This window comes from Zingiber officinale, chromosome 10A, assembly GCF_018446385.1.
Source record: "Zingiber officinale cultivar Zhangliang chromosome 10A, Zo_v1.1, whole genome shotgun sequence".
Lineage (NCBI taxonomy): Eukaryota > Viridiplantae > Streptophyta > Magnoliopsida > Zingiberales > Zingiberaceae > Zingiber > Zingiber officinale.
In genome coordinates, this window is record NC_056004.1 from 91455646 (window position 1) to 91461645 (window position 6000).

Genomic DNA, 6000 nt, shown 5'->3' on the forward strand with positions numbered 1-6000 from the left:
TTGATAAGAGAATGACACAGGTTATGCCTCATGTATCATTATAGATATCAAGAATAGAAGGATTGAGTTATACAAGATAATAAACACAGACAAGTTAGGTTGGATGTCAATATTCTCATCACTTATGAAGCAATGATGCATTATTAGATGTCGCTCATTGCTTGTGTATAGAAAATGATATTAGAAACACTTTAAACATTATGGGAACCTTGTCACACATAAAGATCATATTGACTTGGAGATTGATTTATTTTTGTTTAACTAAAATTGTATGGGTTTGAGCCTTAATTTTGAAATTAGTTTCGGACCTTATTATGGCCCAACGTATTCAAGAGCCCACTAAGATAAACACTAATAGTTATTGAAGAAGATGAAGAGTCATTAGAGAAGATGAAGAATCATCGGAGAAGATGAAGAGTTAATCAGATATGATAAAGATTTAGTGTTTTCTCTTCTCTTAATATCACCTTAAATAGCCATAAAGAGGCCAAGAAGGTGAAGAGGTATGAGTGTCTCTTGGATTGCCACTATATACATCATCTCTAGCAAGATGATGATATGTGTGTGTCTCTCCATTCTTTTCTCTTCCATTTTCATGTGTAAAGAGAGCTCTTCAATTATGAAGTTCTTGGAGAAGAACCGAGGGACTTGCTCATGTGAATCCCGTAGATGCACGAACATTCTGATTGCATTGAGATTTGCCGAAGCATCAGTGTTTCCAGGATTGTTCCGTCTATGTACCAAAGGTGACAATCCAACACTACAACAAAAACCTTCATAGACATCGGTGGAACAACAACGGTTTTAAGCAAAAACCGATGTCTTTGAGTATTTTACACCGGTTTTTCCAAAAATCGGTGTCTATGAGCGCAGATTTTCGCTCATAGACATCGGTTTTTTAGGCGATGTCTATGAGCGCCTTTTTTTTCGTTAATAGACACCGATTTTAACAGCGGTTTTTAAAACCCGGTGTCTATGATACAATAAAAAAATTTAATTTTCTCACCAATACTTAACCGAAATTTGCAACACTTCACTCTTCCCTCTAAACCTAAACCTATATCGCGTCGTCCACCGTATACCTCGCAACCGCCGCCACCACTTTCCTCCTCGCCACTAGTCGTCTGACCATCTCTCTCAGCCTCAACTCCCTCTTCCCCTTCCTAGATCGAAGCCCCTTCCTCTCCCGATCAGAATCAACAACACCATCCGTCAACAACACCTCATCTCCTCCAACTCCTCCCTTTGGGTGAGAAGAGAAGAGGAGCCCCCTTCTCAGGTGGCGTTTTGGGAGGCACCGCTCCACCTCGTTGCTACTGCCACCCTTCCCACGCTCCTCCTTCCTTCGTCCTTTCCCCTCAGCCATCTCCATGGCTGCTATCTCCGCTAATCGCAGCGCCGTGTGGACACAGAGACAGAGTCTGCTTTTTTTAACCCGAAGCTTGGCGAGTGGCTTGCGGAGATGGCAATCTTAGCGGTGAATGTGTGTCTGTGCGAGAGCGTGCGGAGCGTGACGGTTGAGCCGCCTTCGCTGGAGCCTCCTTCGCCGCGTGCGAGCCTTCTCAATCACCGCCTCCCGGACTTACCTATCTATGCGAACAAGTCGACTCTGCCGTTGAAGCGCGGAGATCTCGGGCTCGAATCGGTTTTCTGATCTTTGGAGGTGAGGGGAAGGAGTGAGAGAATGCCGCTGGTGCGGTTGGAGGTGAGAAATGAGTACGGGTTGGGAGATCCGGAGCTGTACAAGAAGTCGTTGAGGAAGGAGGATCCCAAGGCGATCTTGGATGGCGTCGCGGTGGCCGGTCTCGTAGGGATCTTGCGGCAGTTGGGCGATCTCGCCGAGTGAGTTATTTTGATTTTCTCTTGTCTATGCTACAGTTTGGATTCTTTCTTTCGTCTTGACTTATTCTCCTTTTTATTCCTTGTTTGCGTAGTTTCTTAGGAACTGGATGATGCTTGTTATGCATCCGATGGGAAATTCTATTCTAGTGCTCACATAATAATGCCGTGCTTATTCTCTTTGAAATCCACTTTTTGATTCGATACGAATGAAAATTCCCTTTATGTTTGATTTGGTTGTAGTTAATTTAAATTTTATTTCCATTGATGGAGCTGACTGAAGTGACAGGGGGGGGGGGATCAAATGGTACTCTATTACTAATTTAATAGTGAATACCACGGAGGTTTGTTTGATAAGCTCGCTGAAGGTGGAGTTGTTCCGAAGAACTAAATCATCCTATCATGGAATCCCTTGTTGCTCTCTACGAAATACTCATTTGGTTGAGGACTTCCAAACATGTTATAAACTAAAATATTTTTCTACTGTAACTGGTCAAATTGTTGTTTTTTCAATGAATATTCGATAAGTTTAGAAGTTTCTTATGGAAGTGAAAGAAAAAAGTCAAGTAATGCCTCAGATTTTGAGTAACTATGTTATAAAATTTCATAAAAGAGCTGTGAGGTACTTAATTCTTATTAAGGTTTTACTTGAAGCTTTCAGTCTAAACAAGTGACCTCGGTGAGATTTTAATCAGCATGCATACTCTCAAATGACAACAGACAAGAAGCTATGACAATCGGTCTTCATACTAAAGTTTCAATATGCAGGTTGTTTAGTGCGCATGTCAATAGGTTATTATCATCGTACTTTAATCTTCTGAACATGTTTATATGAAACTGCTTTGTTATCCTCCTGAGTGCTCCAAAAGAATAGTTAGTTTGCTGAAACCAGGTTGAATCTTCTATCCTTAGGTTTGACTGGACTGTCTCAATGAGGTTGATACATGCCCACTGATAAAATTAGGCAGCATGCCTTTGGAATCCGTGCCTCTTAAATGTATTACTATCCCAGGCTTATCTAGCTATAGAAGAAACCATTTCTGGCTAGTACAACAACAAGTTTAAGTAATAAAACATGGATTTGTCAAGGAAGTAGAACCTTTGGCATGTAATAATTTACCACTTTAAAGGATCCTGCATTATTTTCACTGCTTTTCAGTTTGTTGATAATCATCCACTTTTCTGATGTTGCAGAAGAAGAAGCCTCTGTGTTCCGGATCTTCATAGATGAACCTGGATATGGAGATCTCCACTGGGTGAGGACCTTTTTTCCTATTTCTCATATGTCAGATAGTATGAATTCGGCTAGAATTATTTGGAAGGCATGTACTTGGCATTTATTGTTTCATATTCTTGCTAATATCATTTTTCCCACTTAAAATGCTTTGATGTGTATCATTCTATCTACCATTTACCCACTTTTATTTGTTACTCAATCTACAGCAAGCACTTTTCCATTAAGTACCATTTGAATAACATGTTAATATGTTAGCATTTAGCCGACCTCACCTAGTGGGATAAGACTTGGTTGGTTGTTGATAATATGTTAGCATTGCCATGGTTTCATGGTTCAATTTGCATAGCTTTCCTATAATGTAAGTTTTCACCTTTCCAGTTACTTGTTTGTTTGCATCATCTTCTTACTAACAGTAATTTCTCTCCTATCCGTATTGTTAATTTCTTGCATATTATTTAGTTGCATTAAATAGAAACATGAGCCATTTATCATGATACTTGAGTGTTTTCTAGATTAGCCTTCTTCAAGTTTGTAATATTGAAAAAAAAATTGAGTTTAGTTGTTTCCTCTTGATATACAGAAAGATTGATCTCAATGTACCCTTAGAAATTAATATTTCATGCTTTCTGGCATGTAAATGTCACATTCTGTAACTTAAGCCAAATAATGATTTGTTTGTCTCTGAGTTTTTTTCTATTAGGTAGCTATTTGCTTTCTTCACATATTTAACTTACAGTATTTTGGCTAATAGGGAAAGTTCATGAAACCATATGTATGATTCACATTTGTTGTCTTTACATTTGTTGTCTTCACATTTGTTAATAAGGAACTGATGAACAACAGAAGAAGTGGTTACCACTAGCTTATAAGATGCAAATAATTGGATGCTATGCTCAGACAGAACTTGGTCATGGTTCAAATGTTCAAGGTCTTGAAACAACAGCGACATTTGATCCCAAAACAGATGAATTTGTTACTCACAGCCCTACACTTACTTCAAGCAAGTAGCAGTATCAATCTGTGTTATGAAGATCCAACCTAGATTCACTAATAGATCCCTTGAGACAATAGTGCCTTTTCACAATCGTATCCCTTCATGTATTATTCAATAATAATTTTCTCCACAAAACCAAATTATTTATAAAAATAATTGAGATGAAAATATCCCTAAATGTTTCAATGATAATGGCATCCATTTCACACATGTGAAGTGGTGGCCTGGTGGTCTTGGAAAAGTATCCACCCATACAGTTCAGAACAATAATTCTTTTATATTTTTTTTTACGGTTCAGAATAATAGTCATAAAATATTCATAGTAATACTATATACTGAAAACTAAAAATATATGATAAATGTTAAATGTTAAATATAATTATAAAATATATAAGTTAATTCTCTTATGATCCTATGTTCTGATCCTATGATCAGGACCTATGGACCTATTTTCATTCGGAATAGGATCGATCTTGACAAAGTTGGCAAACTTGGTCAATTGTGGATGTTTCTTAAGGCTAATACATGTAATATCTTTTTTCTGCATGCAGTCGTATTGACTCTAGATTGGACTAGTGTATTAGTTTAAATGATCATACCTAATTCTTCATTATGTTTACTTTGACCCTGCAGAGGGAAGTTTACCTCTCTTATTCTATTTACAGTTTAACATTACTAGAGCAATTGTATGAGTAGTGGTTTTTGACTGAGGTATTTGAGATGTGATCTCTGCATTGCTTATCAATGATATTGATTGTTTTTTATTTTCAATATTGTCCAGGGTTTCACAAGTCACAAGGGAAGGGAAGTATGTGCAATCTGATGTCCCAAGGTAGCTTTTATATGGGACAATGGTTTATGTTCATCAAACAATTGTCTTTGATGCTTCTAAGGCTTTATCTCGAGCTGTGTGCATTGCTGTGAGATATAGTTGTGTTTGTAGGCAATTTGGATCACAAGATGGTTCTTCTGAGACTCAGGTACAATATCAGTACTCTGTGCTACATTGAAAAATATTATGACATACATATATTAATTTACCACAATATCATCCTCTTGTTTATCCACCTAAAGTAAACATTCTATTTAGTCTTTCATCCTCTTGAAAAGGTGTGTTCGTGCAGTTACAAATTCTTATTTAACCTTTCTCTCACAGGTCATTGATTACAAAACTCAGCAAAGCACAGGTCATTGATTACAAAACTCAGCAAAGCAGACTCTTTCCGCTGCTGGCTTAAGCATATGCTTTTAGGTTTGTTGGTCAATGGTTGAAGTGGCTATATAATGATGTGACAGAGAGATTACGAGCCAATGATTTTTCAACATTGCCTGAGGCTCATGCATGCACTGCTGGTTTGAAATCTTTGACAACCTCAGTATTCTATTTTATTTGATACATGTACACATTTGTTTTAGTTATTTGACATATGGTAGATTTATGTGTTTTTACAGTTTACAAATCTCAAATACTCCAGAGTTGAAATTGATGAAGTGCGGTTCGAGTGGGCTGAATGCATGCTAGATTACATTTGAAGTGCGGTTCTACCTTGATGTGTTAAAAGAATGTTCTACCTTGATTTTGATATCTATTAGCTAGCTTTTGATGTAAAAAGAATGTTTGGGTATTTTGTGGATACTGTTGTAAGAAGATTATTTATATAATTTGTGAATATTTGTGTATTTTATGGATATTATTGAATGAAGAATATTTGTATAATTTGTGAATATTTGTGTTTTTTTTTTGTTATTGTCGATTTTTCATTGTTTCGGAAATCAAATTTGTGCTGTTAAAAAAATATACATATTACATCGGTTTTCCACCGCTGCAAAACCGGTGTTATTAACTAATATTACATCGGTCATTTACCGCTGCCAAAACTAGTGTTATTAACATACAATATTACATCGGTTTTACACCATTGATAAAACA

General features: G+C 37.0%; 1 pseudogene; it reads left to right on the forward strand.

Annotated features, from left to right (window-relative positions):
• The first annotated feature begins 1684 nt into the window (after nucleotides 1-1684).
• On the forward strand, nucleotides 1685-5464 carry LOC122026783 (annotated as a pseudogene).
• Nucleotides 5465-6000: the final 536 nt, after the last annotated feature.